Source organism: Vicia villosa, linkage group LG7, assembly GCF_029867415.1.
Source record: "Vicia villosa cultivar HV-30 ecotype Madison, WI linkage group LG7, Vvil1.0, whole genome shotgun sequence".
NCBI classification, from domain to species: Eukaryota; Viridiplantae; Streptophyta; class Magnoliopsida; order Fabales; family Fabaceae; genus Vicia; species Vicia villosa.
Genome location: NC_081186.1, coordinates 77,187,523 through 77,214,422, shown reverse-complemented (window position 1 = coordinate 77,214,422; position 26,900 = coordinate 77,187,523).

The following is a 26,900-nucleotide window of genomic DNA, read 5'->3' as shown; positions in this document are numbered from 1 at the left end:
AACGAGTTCCTGTACCCTAGCATGCGCCTGCAATGATTCCTGAAGCGATTCCTGATAGATTCCTGCAACGATTCCCCCTAAGCAAAGCATGCATGCAGCCCTATCTAGCAGCTACTTCTGATCTACATGCATATGTCTTGTCACCGAAAGTTAGTCTGCATGCATGCTAACAATTTCTGCACACGCAACACCTATCAACTATGGAAGTGTTGAGTTGTCCAACATGCATAATGTTACCGTTTTTGTCTGATGGGTATATAAACCACTTAGCTCTACAGACTCCTCACCACTTTCACTCATCTACTCCCAAACTAAACCTTCTGCCTACAACTTCCAGATTTTCATACTTCAACCATGTCTCTTTTAACAATGGGCGATACACACCGAGGAACACCCGAGAACATCGCTACCTTTGTAAGTATTTTAGTATTACATTGATAATTATTTCCAGAACGCTGGACGTTTCCGGACTCGTAGTCACTCTACTATCTCTCCGGATGACCGCATACGACCATACTTGGAAGTTGCGGGTTTCGGACCGATAAGCACCATAGCCGAGTCATCTATTGACCACAAATTTGTTCTTGTGTTGCTAGAACGCTGGAGGCCCGAGACACACACCTTCCACCTTCCAACAGGGGAGTGCACCATAACCTTGGAAGATGTACATATGTTACTAGGCCTTCCAGTTGACGGTAAGGCAATTAATGGCTGTGTAATGCAGGCAAACTCTTTATGCTTTCAGGCGATTGGCATAGACTTGGTAGAGGGACAGGTTGGTGCAAGGGGACAAGGCATCAACCTTAAGAGGTTAGGGCTTTATTATGATCAGTTTCATTTGGATGATTCGTCTCCCCAAGAGACCATACTTCAGAAAACTAGGTGTTACATACTCCTGCTAATTGGAAACATTTTGTTCCCAGATAGCACTGGTAACACGGTTAATTTTATGTATCTTCGTTTGTTAATGGATTTTACTAGAGTTGCTTTGTATAGCTGGGGGTCTGCAGTGCTGGCTACGGTCTACCAATCCCTATGCAAGAACTCAAAAGCTGATTCTTGCACATTCTATGGATGCGCTCTGTTGGTGCAGGTGTGGGGGTGGTGGAGGATGCCAATACTGGCCCCTGTTAACAATGGCGATTGGACCTTTCCGTATGCACTGAGGTAAGTTTTTAGTATACCATAATTTTTAATACACAATTGGTGGATTATGATCTACTCCAGTCTAACTAATTCACTATATTTACGTTGTAGATTTTGCGTGAAAAAAATGGACTTCACGCTAAATCCGCGGTCAAATATCACAATGTACCGCCAGCTGATTGATCACCTAGGACCCCATCAAGTATTATCTCTAATCTTTTTCTCTTTTATAAGTGTATTTTTTATAAATATTTTCCCGAAATAATGTATAACTCTTATGCATGCAGTTTATATGGCGACCGTATCTCGAATGTGAGCATGTGCCTAGAGCTCAGGATGCAGAAATTTGGACCACAAAGTGTTGCATAATCCGGTACAACATCATTGAAATGCATCATAGTGACCGGGTTATGCTACAGTTCGGAATGCGCCAACGTATACCAGACCCTCCAATTGACGTGGGACAGTGGCACCTCAAACGAGTCAATCATCAATGGACACACCAAAACTGGAAGGACTTTGCACCCGAACACCGCCAGATGTGGAAGGACCGTCGCCAATATGTCCTCAACTTCCCCGTCAGTGACCATGAGATGAAACCGACCGCCGAGTACATGAGTTGGTATCATACAATTACATCCCCTAACCTGTTTATTGCAGCTCCGTTCTATTTAATTGATCCCCGTGCTCACAATTACATCTTACCACAATAACAACCTGAGGAGGAAGAACAACAACAACAACAACAACTACGACAACAACAACGACAACAACAACGCCTACAACAACGCCAGCAACTACAGCAACAACAACAACAACAACAACAACTGCAGCAGCAACAACAAAATATTTTCAACACTCCGTCCCGTTCCGCACAGAACTACCGACAACCAAATATGTTCCAATCACAGTCCCAGCCTTTTCAACAATCTGAAGACCACCATCATTCCGCGGGCCAATATGAGACCCATTCACAACCATTAGGATTTACAGCGTTTGCAGGGTCCTCAAGGCCTTTCGGCCAAAACCTTACGCCCAGTTCTTCTAGCCTACATCTAAGTCCCGACGATGGTCCTTATGGTGAATCCTCTCACCGAGGCACCCCCTCCGGATATGCAACACCATCGAACCAATTCGGCTTTAATCAAGGTAGTTCTAGTGATACTGGATGCTACGCACCTGAAATCTTTTCCCAAACCACTCCACAACCACGACTTAACACTTTTGAGGGGATGGGTCACCGACTTTACAACAGCCGTTTACCGGAAAATTATGGGGGCGCGGACGAATTCATAGACAGCGACCCACGGGACATCCCACTTCCAGGCCCAGTGACACAGACCCAACAAGAAGCACAAAGGGGCAGGGGTAGGGGTAGAGCTAGGGGAGGGGGTGGTGCCAATCTTCGTGGCGGGATCGTCGATCGCGGTAAACGCGTCATAACAAGACCAGGGTGCGGAACGGATAGCTATCTTGGCGATGGACGCCATTGAGCATTTTGTTGTATTTTCTTTAATCAATTGTGTCGATGTATCGTTTCTTTAATCAGTTGTAATCGATGTTTCCTTTCTTTGATCTATTATAACAAATGTTTTGTTTTCGATTATCAAATTTCATTTTACATTTTGTGCACTACATTTTTACAAATAATACAATATTTAAGCATCGATATATATATATAGGTATGTTTAACATAACTAAAAAAAATGCAATTTTAAAACTATAAACCCTAAAAAAATAGTTTTAAAACTAGGTAAAAAACTATATATTTAACAAAACTTTAAAAAATAAAAATTGAAAAAAAAAGAAAAACAAAATAATTTAACACAACTTAAAAAAAATAATTGAAAAAAAAAATAGTAACATAAGTTAAAAAAAAAATTGAAAAAAAAAAAATAAAAAAATAAGACTACCCTAATGCGCCAAATGGTTTGGCTATTAGGGCAAAAACCCTAGCCTAATGCGCCATTCCATTTGGCGCAAACACTTACTAAAATTGTGTTAGCCAAATGGTTTGGCGTATTCACCACAAATCAATACCTATACGCCAAACCATTTGGCGCATTCACTTTCTGTCGGTCCCAAACCTAGACTGTTCGGTAAATAACCCGAAAACATGATTTTTTTGGTATTTTTTTTAATAAACCCGGTTATTTAAAATTTTTTTTCCACTAATGTCACGTCTCTTTTATCTCAGTAATTAGAAAAAGAAAATGTTAGTTTATTTTTTAAACTAAGAAACTATCCAACAGCGTTATGACATGTGTCTTCAATAAAAAGAAAGGTCAAAATCAAACATGAATATAGATCTACACTTTCAGCCTAATAGCAATTCTAACAACCCTTCTTATTTCTACACAAACCTGTTTTCCATCGAACCAATAAAACTCAGAAATAACAATAAGAAAATCTCATCCTCTCTCTCAAGCATACACCACTTTCTATTCATCTCAAGTAAGACTTGGCCTTAATTAATAGAAAGGAGCATACCTTATGATTTTGGACAACGGTCGAAGGGTTGGTTGTGTCGTGGCCGGAGTCGCAGGTGCGGGGCTGCTTCGGGGCCGTTCCGGTGTGGCGTGCGGCGGTCGGTGCTGAGCTAAGCGATCTTCAGCGGCGACGGTTGTGCAACGGTCTTCGTCAACGGTGGTGATGTGATAGATCCGGTGTTGTTTGTAGACCGGTGGTGCGGCTGTTTCCAGCAGGGTGCAGATCAGAACACACTGTACACAGAGGCAGAATGAGACATCGTCGCGGAGGATGGACGGAGGTCGGTCGGATCTGCGGATGCTGTTAGAGAAAAAAAACATAAAGAACAAATTAACATAGTGTTTGTTTTTTCCTTGTGTTGTGTTTGTTGATTTGATTAAGAAAATTGTAGAATATATTTTATGTTATATGATGGCCATTGAAGTAGTGTGTTGATGATGTTGTTTGATTTTAAACAAATGATTTTGAAGAAAAATGAGATTATTGTTTATTGAAGGTGCGCTGAATTGTAAACAATATAATGATATTTTCTAATAACAAACACCATCAGACTAATACTTGTTATATGGTTAACAACAAAAAAAAAAAGTTAATAAAAAAAAATACATTGTTAGCATGAATTGTAAGACTGAATAGAAATTGGATAATTATCGATCAAAAAAATAACCAACAGATACATAATATGATTTGAACAGTGTATAAATAAAAATTAAAACAAACGATAAAATTGAAAATAAGAGGGTGGAGTTATTGTATAGAATATGGTTAATTGTTGGTATTTGTGGTAATGGTATAGTGATGAGTGTAAGAAAATGTATGTGAGAGGATGAAAAGTGTATAAGAAAATATGTAGAAATTGGTAACCATGAAAAAATTGTATTTTTGTTGGTATGTACAGCACGGAAAAAAAAATAAGGATTAGGGTTAAAATTTGTTAGTGAGAAAGGGGAGTGTAGAGATGTCCTTTTATAGATTGGAAATTAGGTCAAAACAATCCTAAAAAGGAAAAGATCCAACCCCCAAAGGCCCATGGACCTTCTTCGTCCCCAAGATTAAGAACTTGGACGTACTTGTGTCCAGGTGCGTCATGGTGCAAGAGTTGAACTCGTGACCTTTTGCTTGATAGTCTTACTTCTTAACCAACTCAGCTATGTTATTTATTTGAAATAAAGAGCCAGTTGAAAGTATGTGAAGCATTGGTCAACATTTCTATTTATTAAAATGTAATAATTTGATATTAAACTATTATATTTTAAAACAAATTTTAAATCGGATATTTATAAAACTCAGGATGTCAATGTAAATGAACCCAAGATTTTATAAAAATCCAATTTTGAAAATAAATTCAAAATTTTTTGTCACTAAAAAGTGTGGGCAAATTTTGGGGTATGACAATGGTCGTGGAAACCGCCACAATTTTCTTAAAATAACAGCCACAATTTACGCGCTTTTTTGTAGTGCCAATATGATGTTAGTCTGTATTTTCCACTTAATGTTATGTTCTCTTTGTCTGTGTGTTGGCACTGTAGGGCTTTGAATGCTTTTGTCGTACACTTGTGGCATTTGTGATAGCACTCCTAAGTCTTTGTGATTAGGATTTGAACGTTTTGGTCGTATGCGTATGGTATTTGTGACAACACCTCCGACTCTTCATTATGTTTTATAATCACAAGGAAAAGAGATACTTTATTAGAAATTTATTCTCTAATGTAATAAAGTTGTAGATCATAGCAGTGCATATAACTTTACATATTGACTAAATTAAAGTTAACCAAGTGGCTTAGCCACTACTTATTGACTTTTAAGGATGTGATAGCTGGCTTTGATTGGCTTTTTGAACATATGTGGCCAGGGTGATCTGCCTTACCTAGAGGGGGCTGAATAGCCATGTCTCTTAACTACCTGATTAGGGAAGCCACGTTGATATCTATAGTTTTTCCTTTACCCTTATTATTTTCCTACTGTTGCACCCCAATTTTTGACCTCTGAGATCCCATCATTTTTCTAAGTATCATGATCATTATCATTATCATTTATCATCATGCATATTTTTATTTACTAACAAAAAATAAAAAGAAAAAAAGTTTGTTGCTTGTGTGTTAAAAAGACAGGAGAATGATCAAGAGAAAGCTGAAGAATTCAGGGTTTTGAGGCCCACAAGAGGTTCAACATTCTCTCAAGATTCAAAGGTTCCTTCAATCAATATTCAAGTCCAAGGATGGCTCAGTTTAAGGCAGACAACTCTCAAGATCGCCAGAAGCGCCAAATTAGGGTTTTTGTTTTTTTTCCAGGAGAACGAGTTTTTGAGACCTCAAATGGATTTCATGGATCTTCATATGTCTCAAAGTACCACCAGACAAATTTTCAAACTTCAATTCGCTCGGACGCACAGTCAACAGCTCAAACAGTCAACAGACGACCAGTTTGACCAAAAAGTCAACAGACAGTCAAAAATGCAATTTTTTGTCAACATCCATATTTTGTCAAAAGATTCATCATGTGATCAATGGTTGATCATAATTCATCAAGAAAAGTTCAGAAATCGACAAAACTCAAAATTGCAAAATTAGAGTTTTTTTACCTAAAAGTCAACTGAACTTTGACCGACCATAATTCTCTCATAATTTATCAGAAAAATTCCAACCAAAGCTCATTCTCAAGGAAATTCAATTCTCTACAACTTTGATGTTGGGACCAAGGTCAAGAAATGCTTCCGCCTAGGAGATATAAGCCAAAACATTACAGGTCATTTTCAAAGTCAACAAAAAGCAGTTTTTTGTCAAAGCCCATATCATCAAGATAACTTCTCCAAATGCAAAAACGCTTCCAAAGTGGCTTGTAGAGGACATCTTGGGCTTTCCAAAAAGTACAAGAACACTTTCATAGGATCAAAATTGAGGGATATATGCCTTGATGAAGTTGACCTTTTTTGGAAGAATGCATGAAACAAGTAATGACCAAAATTTGATTTTTTTTCAAAAAGGCCAATTCTTTTGTGATTCAATCTTGATTCTCATATGTTTAAAGGGCATCCACGACCCATACATCATTCATGACATTTTTATTTCATTTTAATTAAATTTTATTCATTTAAAGTTTAATTAAAGTGAGATAATTCAAAGATATTATCAAAGATGCTTATGGTTGCCAATCAAGACCAATTCAAGATGCTTAAATATATTATTGCAAGATTGAAGAGAATAATACTTGAGTGTTTTAACCATGGTTAAGAAATACACTCATTGAAAATATTCCATTATCATATTTTTTCCACAAAATCAATCATGACAATTTCCACTTGCAAGGCTTCCAAGATCAAACTCTTTGCCTATAAATAGAGCTTCATTTTCTTCATTCAAGAGAGAAAAAAGAGGAGGAGGAACAAGAGAAGAATAACAACACACTCCAAAAGCTTAGCATAAGTTTTATATTTTTCAAAAGTTTCAAGAAACTTGTAAAAATCAAGGCTCATTCAAATAGCCACTTTCAATCAATTTCAATCACTCTATTCCACTCTTGGGACATCATAGAGTAAGTACAATGTAATTTTAATATGTAGTAGTGTTAGGAGTTCATGAATTAAAAACTCCATATTTATGCATATTTTCAATTTCTCAAAAAAAAATGTTTTAATTTTAGTTTTAAGTTGATAAAATGTTTATTTAATTTTTAACATAAAAATATTTTATTTCTTTTCATAATTAATTTATATTGCTTAATTAATTAGTAATTATGTAAATATTGCTTTTTAATTATTTTTAACCAATCAAAAAACTCTAAAAAATATTTTCCTTTTAGATTTAGGTTTATATTTTTTTTATAATCTAATTTTTGACATATAAAATAATATTTTTCTTGTTAAGTTTAATTATTTGTATAATTATTTGTTTAATTAGCTTGTTAATTAACTTAAAATCAATTCCAAAAAAAAATCACAAAAAGAATGAATTAAGTTTAATTTGTTTTATATTTATTTTTGTATATTATTTGATATTGTTTCTTATCTTTTTCCTTTGTCCCGAATCAGAATAAAAGATCAAATATGGCAGAGATTGTATGCAGTTGTTTTAAGACTTTTGGAAATTTATCGTGTAGTCGCTATGATTCTATCAAGCTTCTGATAAATTTTCATTAATTTTAAATCCGAGATCATCATTCACTCACCATCGATCTTCACTAACATCGTGAATATACTTGACTAGCTTCAAGATGATTCACGTGCTAACATACTAACAATTGACTTTAATTTTCGCATTTTATTATATTGTTCTTTATATTTCTTGCTTTATGCTTTATTTTATTATTTATTATTTATATTTCTGTTATTTTTTCTTTGTCCACTTGGACATATTATTTATATTTCTGTTATTTTTTCTTTGTCCATTTGGACATATTATTTATATTTCTGTTATTTTTTCTTTGTCCACTTGGACATATTATTTATATTTCTGTTATTTTTTCTTTGTCCACTTGGACATATTATTTATATTTCTGTTATTTTTCCTTTGTCCATTTGGACATATTATTTATGTTTCTGTTATTTTTTCTTTGTCCACTTGGACATATTATTTATGTTTCTGCTATTTTTTCTTTGTCCACTTGGACATATTATTTATATTTCTGTTATTTTTCTCTTTGTCCATTTGGACATATTATTTATGTTTCCGCTATTTTCTCTTTGTCCATTTGGACATATTATTTATGTTTCCGCTATTTTCTCTTTGTCCATTTGGACATATTATTTATGTTTCCGCTATTTTCTCTTTGTCCATTTGGACATATTATTTATGTTTATGCTATTTTTTCTTTGTCCATTTGGACATATTATTTATGTTTCTGTTATTTTCTCTTTGTCCATTTGGACGTATTATTTATGTTTATGCTATTTTTTTCTTTGTCCAATTGGACATATTATTTATGTTTCTGCTATTTTCTATTTGTCTATTTTGCTAACGTACAGGAAAGATCTTATAAATTGAGAGTAAGTAACTCCTAATTGCTTGCTCAAACACTTCCATTTTCAAACAACGTATTTTCAAAACTTCTCATCTATTTTCAAAACTTTCATCTGGTATTTGAAGGGCATTATTCCCGGTGAAACTCTTCAGAGACCTATGTGACCTATTGTCCATCTTCACTTCTTCTATTTTCAAATCAACAAAGCATTTAAAAAAGTGAGCTAAGCAATTAAGAGCCCATGGATAACCATGAATACAAAGGGTGCTTAAAACCTTCCCTTTGTATAACCAACCCCCCGAACCCAAAATCTGTCAAAAGGTCTTTTTTCTGTTCTTTTATGCCTTTCCTAATATAGCTGGATAAAATAAAAGTCGGTGGCGACTCTTGCAAAAAAATAAAAAAAATAATAAAAGAAAAAAAGAGCAAGGAGTCAGTTCGCCTCAAAAAACCGAGTTTACACCTACTACAATGCTTAGTATATCATCTTCGCTCTATATAGATTGGTGCTTATCCTCACAAGCTCATCGTGGACATTATGGTATTTCGGTTTGAGGTAGACCGAGGACGCCATTGCGTTTAGTTTCGTTACAAAGGGTATTCCCATGATACATTTTTAAATGCTTTTTCAATAAACTAGCAAAAATTTTGAGTCGAGCATCTTGGTATTTCTTCCTTCCTCAGAGTGACTGTTAGTTCAATGTATCCCCAAGGATGGGTTACTATGTCGTTAAAGACTTGAAGGTCATATCCTTCGTAGGGCCATAATTTCTCTTTCTTTAGCCCCAACTTTTAAAAAAGGTCCGAGTAGATGATATTCCAGTAACTGCCACTATCAAAGAGGACTCGAGAAACTTCGAAATTTGCAATTATGGTCGTGACTCTTATGGAAATACCAATACTTGCACTTTTCTATTTGAGACGATTCCTTGACCGATTATGGATTCCTGATTCTGACATCCTTGAACTCAACATTTGCTCACTACTTCCAAATATTCTAAAAGAAGTGTTATCCTTTACAGCCGCTGCTGGTCAGTTATATCAGGTGGAGGCGATGGTGACGGTGACACGTTGTCATACCCCAAAATTTGCCCAACATATTTATTCATATTTTAGTCCATCTAACTTTCAAACGCTCAAAGATACACAAGAAGGAAGCATGCAGTCTCTCTCCTCAACAATCAACCCGTAACTAGGGTTTTGATTCTCTCAAAGTAAAATCAAGTTCTAAGACCTCAAATGGATCCCATGGCCTCTCATATGCTTCAAAGGACCCTCATGCCAAGTTTCGAGCTCTGATTCAAAAGATTGCTCACTTAATGGCCCAAACAATCAATAATCGACTGGTTGACCTAAAAGTCAAACTATGGTCAAACCACAGTCAAAACTTCTGATTTTTGGTCAACATACTCATTATGAAGTATCATTCACCATTTGATCAAGGATTGATCATGGTTCATCAAGAAAAGATCAGAAATCAACGAATTCAAAAGTTTCTAAATTAGGGTTTTCTAGGTAAAAGTCAACCGAACTTTGACCAGTCATAACTCCCACATGGAACATCATAAATTTTCCATCCAAAGCTCATTTTAAAGGAAATTCGATTCTCTAAAACTTTGTCTCTCACATGCCAAGACTAAAAATGCTTCATTTGAGAGATATGGACCAAAACATTATAGGTCCTTTTCAAAAGTCAACCAAAAGTCATTTTTTTCAAAAGAACATACAAGGAGCATGGAAAATTATTTTGACATGAGACAAAAGACATTGGTTAGAGGACTCTTCAAGGTTTCTAAAAAGGCCAAAAACTTGAAAAAATGTGGAAGCATGAGAAAATGGCAAGGTGCACAAGTTCACCTATTTTTAAGGGCATGTATTAAAAGAAAAGGGCCAAAACTCCAAAAATTTCCAAATGGGTCTATAATCTTTTTATCCTAGCATTATTCTAAGCCCATGCACGCCCCAAAACAAGAGTCTCTTTATTTTTATTGTTTTAATAATTATTTCATAGTTTTTAATCACTTTAAATCATAAAAAAATTATATAAAATAATAACATCAATAAGAGATTTTATTTGCTTTGATTCCAATCAAATATAACTATCCAAATATCCAATATCAGATACAAATTTCGTGCAAGGAGATACTTGAAGCAAAAGATACATATTGAGCCAAGTTTAGAAAGATTGGATAAAAACCAAATCAAATTTTTCTCCTAATCAATGGTTGATTTTTTTTTCAATTTTATTGACCTAATTCTAAGCCCTATATATACAAAATACACTCAGCAAATAAGGACGATTTTTGGCAGCTATAGAACTAGGGTTTACCCTTCAAAATTTCAAGACAAAAGTTGCACCATCGGGTTTGGAGTTGCATCCTCTTTCAAGAGTTTTCAAGCATTCCATCGTCTCCCTTGGGTATCATAAGGTAACTCCAGGTAACTCTAAAACATTGATCACGCATGGAATGCATACATCATGAACAACAACTTTGCTCATATTTTCCAATTATGTATTTTACATGTTATCGCGTTTTGGTTAAACTTAGTGTTTATAACGTGTTTCTAAGACCATTTAGAGCAGGTTTGTATCATTAGTTCAAAGCTTTGAAGCCCTGAACGCACATCACCATTGTTAGGGCACAATGGAGAGAACCTTGCGTTCTCTATGATAGGGAACGAATCAATCAAAAATATTGACATATTTGAATTCAGGGGACCTTAATTAGTAGATCTGGGCTTTTCTTTGTTTTGGTTAAGGTTGTTTTGCAGGTTTTTTAAATTCAAAGGTTTTTCCGCTGCTGAATCCGCAGCAAAAATCGCGGATGAATCCGCAGGAAAAGGGATAGAGAAGATGAACAGTGTTGGTAACCAAGAACTGTGCGCGTGGAAAGCTGTAATTGGACAGTCAACAATACTCAAACCTCTCTCCAGACGTGGCTAGTCCCGATAAGCTGGTCAAAAAGTCTCCAGCCACTCTTTCGTTCCAATTGGTCACTCAAAGTACATTGGGCCCACGCGTTGACTGGTCCCATTTACTATCCTATTTTATATTTAATTTGTGTTTGCTATTCAAATGACAACATAATTGTGTAGTACACTTGGCAAAGCAACACCTAGATCGAGTATACAGACATGGGTTCGAGACCCAGGAGCAACACCAAATTTTTTTTACAAATAAAACATGTTGTACGCGTGATGATCCTGTATTCACACCTCACGCACGCATATGGTGCATATTCTCATCCTGGCCTTTTGATTCATCAAGCTTCAGATCTGACGTCCCTGGGAGCGCAGGACCACCATGGACATTCAGAAAATCACCACACCAGATTCCAGCTAAGTTTATTTTATTTTTTATTTATTTATTTCAAAATTACACATTCTTTTCTTTTCTTTATTTGTTTTTACTATAATTTATTTATTTATTTATTTATATTTACTTAATAAATTAGTATCTAGATAATTCTTTTTTTATAATAATTATTCATTTAATCGAAACTCGATTTTCGTTATAAACCTTTAATTTTAATTTTTATTTATACGCTTAATTAATTAAAATATTAGGTTTAACCCTATAATTATTAAATTATATTCTAGCTCATCTAGCTATCTTATCGAACTTTCATTTCCGTTAGCCTTTTAGGGTTTGTTCAATCCCATTCATTTATTTCATTTGCCCTTTGGGATAAAATAGGGTTTATGCCCATAGTTAACGAATCTTAAATGCACTAACGCTTCTCTTCTTCATGTCCATTCTTTTTTGGGTTAATCAGAAATCCTCCGACTACGCGCCACGCCAGATCAAAAAAGCTAAGCTTCTTATTCATTTCTTTATTTATTTTAACGTCATTTTATTTTTATTTTAAAATAGGGTTTGCCTCGAGTAATCAATGAATCATGCCTACACTCACCCTTATTTATTTTCCTCTTAATTTGTAGAGTTGATCAAGGGTTCGAGGAAGATCGAGTCTCAAGATAATTATTCATCCCTCTTATTTTCTTTGTCTTTTAATTTCCCCCATCCCCGCAGGTGTTTATTGTAATAGCGTAGGACATTTATTTTCTGCCTTTAATTCCCGTAATATTAATTGTTGTGGTTAGTAATCTTAGGGAGTGCAAGCCTTGAATTAAGGTAGATCACTAAATTATAAGATAATATATCTGAATTAACCACCTGATTGTGCCACACACACACCTTTAGGGTAATCCCTCTGTTGCCTTGTTGCCTTATTACTGTTGCCTTGTTGCTTTAATTTTCGTTGCCTAAAAATAGTCAAAGTCCCTCGATTCCGAGGATACGTAAAGCAATACTGCCTCAAAGTTATTGAAACTCCCTTGATGTTGCCTCGGTAAAATGATGATTTGTCCCCATTGCTAAGGTATCCTCGCATGATGCCTGAAAAATAAAATGACTATTATATCTTTCCCTTAGACTACCTGCCCTATTTATGGCAAGGGACAGTCTTGTGGCGAACGATTATTCTCGATGACCCGAACATCCAATTGAAAGACATCCTACCCTCGCATGGTATGGATAGACCCTTTCGCCTGAAAAAGCTAAAAGAACGATCTTTCAAAACTTAGGGTAGTTGCTACTAATTGCTTGCTCTAAAATTCAAATTACTTTTCCCACTCTCTTCAAAATCAAAATTCAAAAAGACTACGCTTATTTACAAGCTACAGTTATTCTTCAAAAATATTTTCAAACATTTCAAACAATTCAAAAGTGAGCTAAGCAATTAAGAGCCCATGGATAACCATGGATGCAAAGGGTGCTTTACACCTTCCCTTTGTATAACTTACCCCCCGAACTCAAAATCTTTTAAAAGGTCTTTTTCTGTTCTTTTAGCCTTTCTTATTGGATAAAATAAAAGTCGGTGGCGACTCTTGCTATCCGCACATTTCGATAAAGTCAGTTCACCGTATTACAGAACTGGCGACTCTGTTGGGGATGCTTTTGATTAAAAAGAGGGGTTACCTTAAAGTTTAGGATCACTTTAATTGTTTGATTTGTCTGCTTTATATTTCAAAGGCTGTTTTGGGTATTTACTTGTGTGAAAGATCCTAACCCGAATCTGAGAACCTTAGGTAAATGGCATGAGACCAAGGAGACTGCACAGCGTATACTGATGTGGTTGATATGGTGGCCATCGTTAGTGTGACACATTGGTTTGTCCTGGTGTTCCTTGGGATCCGACTCGAGGAAACACATGGTTGCTGCGTGGTGTCATTAAGCACTAATTTGCCCTAGAACCCTAGTTGAACTTGACTTTGGCCTACTAGAAAGTAGCGAGATGGCTGGCTTTGGTTCCGACTGCAGTTGGTTGATACTCGAAGCTACACTCATATGGACTGGACTTTCAGGACCTTCTCGGTTGGCGATTCGATTGCCGAGCTGAGATAAGCGCCTTCGAGAAAGGTCAATGATATGAGCTCCCTAGAACCCGATCTTTATATAGGACAGGTTGAACCGACTTAACTTCAGTGGGGAGGGTACTTACCTACAAACCTCATGCAAGCCTTTAAACCTAAGGATACGTGTGTGACTTGTCTGTGCTTGTGTAATACGGTGAACTGACTTTTTATCGATCGAAAATGTCGCGGTAAGCAAGAGTCGCCACCGACTTTTATTTTATCCAAACAAATTCGGAAAGGCAAAAAGAAACAGAAAAAAACCTTTTTAAAGAAATCTAAGTTCGGGGGGTAATTTATGCAAAGGGAAGGTGTAAGGCACCCTTTGCATCCATGGTTTTCCATGGGCTCTTAATTGCTTTGCTTGCTCGTTTGTTCAGAAAATGTAGATGAAAGAGATAGGGACTTTAGCTCGTAAATGAGCGTAGCCCTTTTGAAAAATTATGAGAAAGAATATAATGAAAGTTTGAGCATTGCAAAGCAATTAGGGGCAATTACCTTAAACTCAGATGATAGGTCTCTTTTTAGCCTTTCAGAATGAAAGGGTCAATCCTTGCCATAAGAGGGCAGGAAGCCTTTCGTTTGGAGGTTGAAGGGTCATCGAAGCATCCTTTGCCATAAGACTGTCCCATGCCATAGGAGGGCAGGTAGTCTAAGGTCAGGATCAGAATAAGCCATTTCGTAGGCAGCCAGAAGATACCTCAGCCTTTTTCCGTGGGCAACTTCCGAGGGTCGAGGTCATTTTGGTGTATCGAAGGCAGCATCATTTAGGGTCGTATGACCTTTTAATTATCGAGGCAACAGGCTGAGGTATCCTCGTTTTCGAGGGACATGGCTTATTCTGCAAAAAACACGAGGCAACAGGCAACAAGGCAACAAAGAGGGTTACCCAAAAGGGTGCGTGTGTGCAACAATCACGTGATTATGTTCAGATATTTATCTTTTAATTAGTTATTCTAATTCAGTTTAAGGCTTGCACTCCCTAAGATTACTAACCACACAATAATATAAAGCGGTAAAGGGGGCGGGAAATTGTAACCAGCGGATCCCTTATCAGGGTTTGACACAAATAATAATAAAAAGCATAAAATAAAATGAGGTTTAGGGTTACCAACAACGTAGCTTTAGCAATTGCTAAACCCTGAAAAGGAAAAAGACAAGACAGAAAACATATGGTGAGTGCATTATCAAATTCGAGGGCAAAGGGATTAACCCTAAAAGAAAATAGGATAATAAATTAAAAATAGAACAGGGATAAGGTACTTAGCTTGGCATTTGCCTGACAGGGTTGAGGGTAAGGGTTTGCCAGAAGCATTGATTCTGACCATTAGGAATGAGCAGAGAAACAAATAAAGTGTGAGTGTATTATCAGATTCGAGGGCGAAGGGATTAACCCTAAAAATAAAGAATAAATAAATATAAAAATGATAGTTAAAAAAGTGAGGGTACTTAGCTTTGTATTTGATCTGATATGGTTAGTAGTCGGGAGAGATCTCAGGGTTAACCCTGAAAAAGACACAGAAAGGAAATAAATCAGTGTATGGCATGCTCTTCATAAACCCTGATTAGGGCACAAAATTAAAATAAGAAAATACAAAAGATTTAATTAATTATTGGTCTCACGACCTAATTAATTAAATCGGGATAATTAAATCGAGTGTAAAAATAATTTTATGGAATTTTTGGAATTTAAATAAAATAAATATGATTTTTTTTAAGATTTTTAATAATTAAATCAATTTAGATAATAATTTTATAAATAATATGAGTATTATATTTTATATAATATAAATAAATAATCAACATGAATTTATTTATAAAAAAAATCTATATAACTTATATGTATAAAATTAGTTTTTGTTTGAAGAAAACATATATATATATATATATATATATATATATATATATATATATATATATATATATATATATATATATATATATATATATATATATATATATATATATATATATATATATATATATATATATATATATATATATATATATATATATATATATATATATTAAATGAAAAAGAAGTAGATAAAAGAATTAAAAAAAATTGTAAAATACTCAGCTGGATCGTATGCTTCGCGCGCGTGATGTGCATGGTAGACCTGCGGCTGTAGTTCGTTGGATTGTAAGAGCGTGAGATCTGATGGTGGAACGTGGAGGGAGCATGGCATCTGCGTGAAGCGTGTTGCACAGGATCCAGCAATTCCCTTCCCCAGATGTGCGCGCTTCCCATTTGAATCGGACCACTCGCGCGATGACACGATGTCATCTTCTACCTCTGTCCGTCGCCTTAGCCTCTACCTACGGACACCCCACCGTAGCTACAAACCTGCACTTACGAATAGGGCAAAACGCAACAAGAAATATTTCGCGACCCTATAGGCCTGATCGTCTGAGTCTCACGATTTCAATAGGACATGTAATTGGTTCTAATTTTGCTTAGAACAAAAAACCCTCTTTGAAGGTCTCAAACCCTAACAATGGCGTTAAGACCAAAACAGCTTATAAATACAATTAAATCTCCAGAATTATTCAGAGTGACAAGAGTAACATGAATATGCATCAAGGATATGTTAAATATGCGTGTATGATCCATTCCGATTCAAAGTTCAAAGGTTCAGAATTTCGACTTACAGTGGGGTGTTTTGGCGTTGTTGAATGCGTACGATGATCTGGATCGGTTCAGAATGCTTTCAGGAACGTGTTGGGATGAATTGCAAGCCTTGAATTGCCTTACACCAACAATTTGAAGTTTGACTTTTTTATGGACTTTTGGACTCGAATTAGGGTTCTTTTAGCTGCAGCCTCCTCCCCCTTGCCATCTGCACTTGTTTTGTATTTATATGAGACTGACTAGGGTAACTAAAACCTGACCAAATCTTCTTGAATCTTGAATTGCAAGTTTGAGAAATTTGATTGAAAATATGCTTTAGAAATTTCCAATTATGGCCGATATTGACTCAATCTTCTCCCAATCATATTTGCACGAAATTACATTGGATATGGGACATATTTTATGATAAAAATAGATCCCAATCATATCTTATACAAATATTTGATTTTCTCTTTAATTTATTTGATTTTAATCCTTTTTAAATGAATTAAAAATTCATAATAAATCAAATAAAACTTATAATTTCGTGGGAAAAGGTTTTGGGCCTTGGATGACTTGTGTAGCAAGATTGGATCAAGAGAACTTGGGCCCTTTTGCAAAAAGTATTCAATTCTTTCACATTTTCTTTCCAAAATAGTCCAACTTTAACAAGGCCTATCTCTCTCATTTTTTGAGGTATGGAAGTGTTATAAGACTTTTTAGAAACCTTAGAGAGTCCTCTAACCAGTGTCTTTGGTCTCATATCAAAATAATTTTCCATGCTCCTTGTGTGTCCTTTTGAAAAAAGTGTCTTTTTGTTGACTTTTGAAAAGGACCTATAATGTATGAAGCCATATCTCTTAAACCATTGACCTATGAGCTCTGATTCTTGGCCCATTGGATAGAGGAGTGAATTCCCTTCAAAATGGGTTTTGGTGGGAATTTTTCTGATGAAGTATGAATATTTGGTGAATTTTCAAAGTTTGGTTGTCTTTTCAGTTCATGCCCAAAATAGTAACTTTTGACTTTTGACTTTTCCGATCTTTCATTGCATCGTCATGATCAACCCTTGATCAAATGATGATTCTAGGGTTGTAAGGATGTTGTTGACCAAATATCTTGAACTTTGACTGTATTTTGACTTGAAATGACTGTTTTGCCCTTGAGAGTCGACTGTTGACCTAATCAGGATTTGAGGGACCAACTTTGCTCTATTTGACTGGAAACTTTACATGGGGATACTTTGGGATGTTTGTGACCCTATGGATTCCACCTTGAGCCATTGATTCAATGATTTTCTTTTGAATGACCTAAACCCTAATTCAGGGCCTTGTATAGGAGCGTGTATTTTGGAGCTTTGTGTTTTGATTTGATTTTGTGCAGGAGAAAATGTATGGGCAAATTTTGGGGTATGACAGCTGCCCCTGTTCAATTATCTTAAACCTGAAGATGTAGAGTGGTTTGTATGCCAGTCGGTATCTGAAGGTGGAAGATGATTGGACACTAGAATACCAAGAAATTTGCCCTAGCTGATGTAGGGACTTTTGTCGGAGATGGGCTTGAAGATGCCATCCAGCAAATCATGCATTAGATTCGGTTTGGAGTGTTTGAGAAGTATTTGTTAGAGATTGATCGTGTTAGCGTTGTTCGTGATGAGAGAAACGGGTCATACATTTAGACCATATATTAGACCATATCTGAGGAGGGATATCAGAACGAGTTATTCATTAAACCATATCTGAAGGTGAAGACCAGAACGAGTCATACATTAAACCATATCTGATGGATAATTCCAGAACGAGTCATACATTTAGACCATATCTGACTAAAAATACCGGAACGGGTCGTATATTAGATCATATCTGATGGATAATGCCAGAACGAGTCATACATTTAGACCATATCTGACTAAAAATACCGGAACGGGTCGTATATTAGACCATATCTGAGGGATAATGCCAGAACGAGTCATACATTTAGACCATATCTGACTAAAAATACCGGAACGGGTCGTATATTAGACCATATCTGATTAAGAATACCGGAACGGGTCATATATTAGACCATATCTGATAAAGAATGTTTGTTTGTTAGGGTCGATGAGTTATTTGACGAAGTTTTGGAATGTAAAAAAGACTTGTCAGAATGAATCTCCAGCTCGATTATATCTGAGAGGAATGATTGTCGAGGTAGAACCTGAAAACAAAGTATGCAATGTCATGATGCATGTAATGAATGAGATGGGATTCTCAAAATAAATGAGAAACTTGCATGAAGTGATGTATGCGATGTATGAATATGTTTATGACATGTGATATGCGGATATGATTTATGTTGTCCTGATTTGAGAAAATAAATCTCTATATCCTTGTGATTTTATTGTCGGATCTTGTCTTGAAGATGCTCAGCTGGTGATTTATGGTTTCTGCTTGGGGATGATCAGTAACTTGATATTCCCTGATTGGGGATAAAGGGAAACCATGTTGGGGAGCCGTGCCTTTGTTGGGATAGGAGTGTTGGAAGACATCTTCTTAGGGATTACTCTGTGGGGATATGATCTTGCGAAATCAGCTTTGTGGGAAGACGCGGATGAAAGTTGCCCTCAGTATTATAGTAACTACCATTCCTGGATTTGATTAGGACACACCGCTGAGTATTGATCAAGATGTCTAACTGGACTTGCATAGATTTGCCCCTGCTAGTAGGAACTTTGGAAAGATTCGCCTCGCGAGGACTTTATGAGATGTTTACTATGGGCGATATGCCCCCAGTAATCATAGGCTCGTGACAATGTCTCACGTTGATTGGGGAGTAGCTTTAGATATGCTTGGATGCATGCCCCTGATTGTTCGAGCATCCATGAGAGATTCTTCGATTCTTGACTTGATTGCCCCAGATTGATCGGGAAATAGTTTGAAACCCACTTGGGATGTACGCCTCTTGACTTTTTGGCATTTGAGAGATTCTTGACCGGATTGCCCCAGATTGATTGGGCAAAGCGTGTCGTGCCTCTTGTATATGTAGGAGACATTGCTTCTCGGAGTAATCTTGTCTGTCGGGATAGCTTTCAGTCATTAGTTGTACCCTGTGCAAGTTCTTTCTGATGCTAACATTTGAAATTATGTAGCAGAATATGTTTAATAATTAATTCATGAGATGCAATGCATATGTCTGTCTTGAGTTTGTTGAAAAACATTAAAATTGGATATGTAAAAGCATGATGTTTATAAAAACGTGATGTTTGTAAAAACGAAGTGTCAACTCAGCATTTGTGGTAAACCTTAAGGAGTCAGGATACCTTTTTTGTGACAGTATGCTTTCGAACTAACCATGCTTCAGTTAGGACTTTTAAGGGTTGTAACGTGGCTTGGTTCACGGTTTAAGAAACGAAGGATAAAGGCTCAAAAATTGATTGTACCCACCCCTCTTCGTGATGATCTTCGATCCTAAGCTCAGTTAATTCAACTTGTGCATTCAGGTTCCAAGAGACTTTTGGATTTGCACCTTTGATAATGATGATGGTTCACAAGCAAGGAAAGCTTTTGAGATGGCAGTCGCTTCTTCCTTTTGGTAGTCACAATATTGTGTTGTTCAGGAATTTATTGACTTCTCTTTTTTCTTTTTGATATCCCTAACTTTTGCCTGAACTGTCTATTTTGAGATCACAGTCAGCGGGACGCCTTGATTTTTACCTAAATTTTCTTTTTGATTTTTTTGACTTAGCAGGCTTTTGTATGTTTTTCATCATTTTTTTTTGTTGAAAGATATTGACTGCCTTACTTAATGATTGATGAACCATCATTGGCTTTTGATTGACATCTCCAACACTTCCTTGATGGGTGTGGATGAACGCTTGTGATTGAAACCTGTATTGAATGATTCTCTTAAAATAGAATGCACAGCTAAATTGACTGAGAACTACCCTGCCCCAGGTTATGATCAAGGGTTTTAACAAGAAAGAAACTTCTACTTCTTAGGCTCAAAGGGGTTGACGAGGGATTAACATCCTTATATCTCCACTGTTTAGGAATTGAAACAATGCCTGTACATCATCAGCATAGTCTGTTCAAAAGCATATTGTATGAGGTTGCGGTATCTTTTTCGTCATCCTCCCTCAAAAGGCTTACAACTTAACAGGAGTTGACACAAAACATATGCAAAGTAAAACGCAATTTAAAATGAGTGATAACGAAATAATGTATTCAAGACAAACATAGGCAATGCACGGGTGATAATTATTAAAACAGATAATGTCTGTCATAGGTCGAATGTTTTAAACAAACAGAATAGAAATTGCAAATGAAAGTAAATCTAATGATCTAAATAGTTCATCCTTCTAGCCATTCATAGTATTAACAAACTTGTTGTGATTGGGCATGGTTGCAGGGGGGTCGAACTCAATTTCTCCGGCGTCGATCATATCCTGGATCTTGTTCTTTAATGGCCAACAATCATTAGTGTCATGTCCAATACTATCAGAGTGATAAGCGCATCTTGCATTAGGATTATATTGATGAGATAAGGTGTTAGGCTTCAGAGGAGGATCCTTTAAAGTAATCAACCCTGCTTTAAGCAACTGTTGTAACGCTTCGGCCAAAGTTATGTTGATCTTTGTGAATTGCCTTTTAGATGCACCTTGTTTACGTTGGTTGCCCCTTTGTTGTGTCGGCCCTTGATTGGAGGCTAGGACCGTCCCCACAGTATTAGATTCATTCCTCTCATTGTGCGCTTTCTTTGAGGTATTAGCATACGTAGCCACTTGAATTTTACCGCTTCGAATACCGCTTTCAACACGTTCCCCAGTCAGTATGAGGTCAGTGAATCCAGATGACGAACTTCCCAGCAAATGGCTGTAGAAAGGACCAGACAGTGTATTCATGAACATATCAACCAATTCTCTATCATTCAAGGAGGGTTTGACTCTTCCAGCTAGATCTCTCCATTTTTGAGCATACTCCTTGAAACTTTCCTTGGGTCCCATAGACATGCTTTGTAGTTGTATGCGAGTAGGTGCGAGGTCAGCATTGTATTGGTATTGCTGGTAGAAAGCAACAACCAAATCTTCCCAAGTACGGATGTTGGTACTTTCCAGTTGATAGTACCATTCGAGTTGAGTTCCAGATAAACTCTCTTGGAAGAAATGGATCCAGAGCCTCTTATCAGCAGTGTGGGGCTGAATCTTTCTTACATAAGACCTCAAGTGCATCTTTGGACAAGAGACTCCATCATACTTAGCAAAGGCGGGAGTTTTGAATTTTGGAGGAATAACTACCCCAGGAACGAGTCCTAGTTCTTCAAAATCCAGCCCAGGTACCTTCTGAATTTCCACGCTTCTCAGGCGCTCTTCTAGTAGTCTATACTTCTCATCAGCATAATCCTCATCTTGAGGATACTCATCTTCCTCTTCTTCTTCTTCCTGGCCATCAGAACCTACATGGCTTCCCTGATTGTTCTTGACACTAAGATCATCTCCTTCCTCTTCCTCTTCCTCATCTTTAGGAACTGTTTCTGCAGCCTTCTTGGGACGACCCTTGAATCTTCTTCCTAGGTTGATCACTCCTTTGGGCTTCTTGGTCTTTTTCTCCTTCTTAGTCAGAAGGGTTTTCAGCTCGTCTTGCCCCTTGGATAAGTTCAGGATCAGATCTTGAAATTGGGCATTCTGAGCTTGAAGGTCTTTAACTGATTGCTCGAGATTCATGATGCTGAAATAAACAGCGGGGGAAGTAAGAAACCTGTGGCGGGAACCTATGATGCAATGTTATGAATGCAGATGCAATATTTTCAAGGATCTTTAGGAAATTTAGTTTGCGACATTAGAATGGTTTGGTCGCGTCTTTTTTTGAAGAAATCCGAATTTTGTCTTTGAACGTCTTTCTTTGAGAATCAAGCTCACCATATCGAGTGGGTCATCGCCTCTGATTCGGGATACTTCTGAGCTGGGAGGTATGTGGCCAGAGGAAAATAAATCCTCTTTCCCCTTGATTAGGAAATCAGTCCTTGATAGGGGTCCCTGAAATTGTGCGCCCTAAATCCCTGAGATCCTTGAAAGGGTTAGTTAAATCATGTTATGCTTATGATGTCATGATGTCATGCGAATGCATTTCATTAGGCATAGTGTGAGATAGTAAGGACAAACAAGTCCTTTCAACAAAACCTGCGAGGAAACGAAGGTTAGTAGCAAACACAAACAAGTCACGCAAGTCACACAATTTTTGACTTTAAGGCTTGCATGGAGTCTGATCAGGTGTCCTTCCCAAGGGTATTTCTATGGATAAGGGGATTACAGCAACGGGTTCTACCAAGTTACTCAGAATTGTCAGCCCTCCTAAAGCACCCTCGAACATGATACATACATACCATGCAATGATACTTTGAGAAAGAACCTATCTGAGTTGTAGTATCGGGTAGCGACTATGCTCTCAACATACATCAAGAGTAGTCCCCCCACTACGTTCCTAAAAGTCAAGATGGGTTAAAGGTAACTAAAGGTCCTTAAGCTCCGACTCACCCACGGACATCCGCACGAACCTCCCTCATACAAGAGAAGCATGCAAACACCCATAGAGGCCTAACTTAAGCGCGAACTCTCATATTGACCAATCCTCCACATACATGAAGGAGGTCGCCATGACTATGCCACTTCCTATCTTAGATGTACTTGAATCCGGGTGTAGGATTCGTCCTTCAGTTAATTCCCAAAACAGCCCTGAAAAATAAAGCAAGCAAAGCAAACAATAGAATACAATTAAGTGATCCTAAACTTTTAAGGTAACCCCTCTTTTTATCGAGAATCCCCAGCAGAGTCGCCAGTTCTGTAATACGGTGAACTGACTTTTTATCGATCGAAAATGTCGCGGTAAGCAAGAGTCGCCACCGACTTTTATTTTATCCAAACAAATTCGAAAAGGCAAAAAGAAACAGAAAAAAACCTTTTTAAAGAAATCTAAGTTCGGGGGGTAATTTATGCAAAGGGAAGGTGTAAGGCACCCTTTGCATCCATGGTTTTCCATGGGCTCTTAATTGCTTTGCTTGCTCGTTTGTTCAGAAAATGTAGATGAAAGAGATAGGGACTTTAGCTCGTAAATGAGCGTAGCCCTTTTGAAAAATTATGAGAAAGAATATAATGAAAGTTTGAGCATTGCAAAGCAATTAGGGGCAATTACCTTAAACTCAGATGATAGGTCTCTTTTTAGCCTTTCAGAATGAAAGGGTCAATCCTTGCCATAAGAGGGCAGGAAGCCTTTCGTTTGGAGGTTGAAGGGTCATCGAAGCATCCTTTGCCATAAGACTGTCCCATGCCATAGGAGGGCAGGTAGTCTAAGGTCAGGATCAGAATAAGCCATTTCGTAGGCAGCCAGAAGATACCTCAGCCTTTTTTCGTGGGCAACTTCCGAGGGTCGAGGTCATTTTTGTGTATCGAAGGCAGCATCATTTAGGGTCGTATGACCTTTTAATTATCGAGGCAACAGGCTGAGGTATCCTCGTTTTCGAGGGACATGGCTTATTCTGCAAAAAACACGAGGCAACAGGCAACAAGGCAACAGAGAGGGTTACCCAAAAGGGTGCGTGTGTGCAACAATCACGTGATTATGTTCAGATATTTATCTTTTAATTAGTTATTCTAATTCAGTTTAAGGCTTGCACTCCCTAAGATTACTAACCACACAATAATATAAAGCGGTAAAGGGGGCGGGAAATTGTAACCAGCGGATCCCTTATCAGGGTTTGACACAAATAATAATAAAAAGCATAAAATAAAATGAGGTTTAGGGTTACCAACAACGTAGCTTTAGCAATTGCTAAACCCTGAAAAGGAAAAAGACAAGACAGAAAACATATGGTGAGTGCATTATCAAATTCGAGGGCAAAGGGATTAACCCTAAAAGAAAATAGGATAATAAATTAAAAATAGAACAGGGATAAGGTACTTAGCTTGGCATTTGCCTGACAGGGTTGAGGGCAAGGGTTTGCCAGAAGCATTGATTCTGACCATTAGGAATGAGCAGAGAAACAAATAAAGTGTGAGTGTATTATCAGATTCGAGGGCGAAGGGATTAACCCTAAAAATAAAGAATAAATAAATATAAAAATGATAGTTAAAAAAGTGAGGGTACTTAGCTTTGTATTTGATCTGATATGGTTAGTAGTCGGGAGAGATCTCAGGGTTAACCCTGAAAAAGACACAGAAAGGAAATAAATCAGTGTATGGCATGCTCTTCATAAACCCTGATTAGGGCACAAAATTAAAATAAGAAAATACAAAAGATTTAATTAATTATTGGTCTCACGACCTAATTAATTAAATCGGGATAATTAAATCGAGTGTAAAAATAATTTTATGGAATTTTTGGAATTTAAATAAAATAAATATGATTTTTTTAAAGATTTTTAATAATTAAATCAATTTAGATAATAATTTTATAAATAATATGAGTATTATATTTTATATAATATAAATAAATAATCAACATGAATTTATTTATAAAAAAAATCTATAAAACTTATATGTATAAAATTAGTTTTTGTTTGAAGAAAACATATATATATATATATATATATATATATATATATATATATATATATATATATATATATATATATATATATATATATATATATATATATATATATATATATATATATATATATATATATATATATATATATATTAAATGAAAAAGAAGTAGATAAAAGAATTAAAAAAAATTGTAAAATACTCAGCTGGATCGTATGCTTCGCGCGCGTGATGTGCATGGTAGACCTGCGGCTGTAGTTCGTTGGATTGTAAGAGCGTGAGATCTGATGGTGGAACGTGGAGGGAGCATGGCATCTGCGTGAAGCGTGTTGCACAGGATCCAGCAATTCCCTTCCCCAGATGCGCGCGCTTCCCATTTGAATCGGACCACTCGCGCGATGACACGATGTCATCTTCTACCTCTGTCCGTCGCCTTAGCCTCTACCTACGGACACCCCACCGTAGCTACAAACCTGCACTTACGAATAGGGCAAAACGCAACAAGAAATATTTCGCGACCCTATAGGCCTGATCGTCTGAGTCTCACGATTTCAATAGGACATGTAATTGGTTCTAATTTTGCTTAGAACAAAAAACCCTCTTTGAAGGTCTCAAACCCTAACAATGGCGTTAAGACCAAAACAGCTTATAAATACAATTAAATCTCCAGAATTATTCAGAGTGACAAGAGTAACATGAATATGCATCAAGGATATGTTAAATATGCGTGTATGATCCATTCCGATTCAAAGTTCAAAGGTTCAGAATTTCGACTTACAGTGGGGTGTTTTGGCGTTGTTGAATGCGTACGATGATCTGGATCGGTTCAGAATGCTTTCAGGAACGTGTTGGGATGAATTGCAAGCCTTGAATTGCCTTACACCAACAATTTGAAGTTTGACTTTTTTATGGACTTTTGGACTCGAATTAGGGTTCTTTTAGCTGCAGCCTCCTCCCCCTTGCCATCTGCACTTGTTTTGTATTTATATGAGACTGACTAGGGTAACTAAAACCTGACCAAATCTTCTTGAATCTTGAATTGCAAGTTTGAGAAATTTGATTGAAAATATGCTTTAGAAATTTCCAATTATGGCCGATATTGACTCAATCTTCTCCCAATCATATTTGCACGAAATTATATTGGATATGGGACATATTTTATGATAAAAATAGATCCCAATCATATCTTATACAAATATTTGATTTTCTCTTTAATTTATTTGATTTTAATCCTTTTTAAATGAATTAAAAATTCATAATAAATCAAATAAAACTTATAATTTCGTGGGAAAAGGTTTTGGGCCTTGGATGACTTGTGTAGCAAGATTGGATCAAGAGAACTTGGGCCCTTTTGCAAAAAGTATTCAATTCTTTCACATTTTCTTTCCAAAATAGTCCAACTTTAACAAGGCCTATCTCTCTCATTTTTTGAGGTATGGAAGTGTTATAAGACTTTTTAGAAACCTTAGAGAGTCCTCTAACTAGTGTCTTTGGTCTCATATCAAAATAATTTTCCATGCTCCTTGTGTGTCCTTTTGAAAAAAGTGTCTTTTTGTTGACTTTTGAAAAGGACCTATAATGTATGAAGCCATATCTCTTAAACCATTGACCTATGAGCTCTGATTCTTGGCCCATTGGATAGAGGAGTGAATTCCCTTCAAAATGGGTTTTGGTGGGAATTTTTCTGATGAAGTATGAATATTTGGTGAATTTTCAAAGTTTGGTTGTCTTTTCAGTTCATGCCCAAAATAGTAACTTTTGACTTTT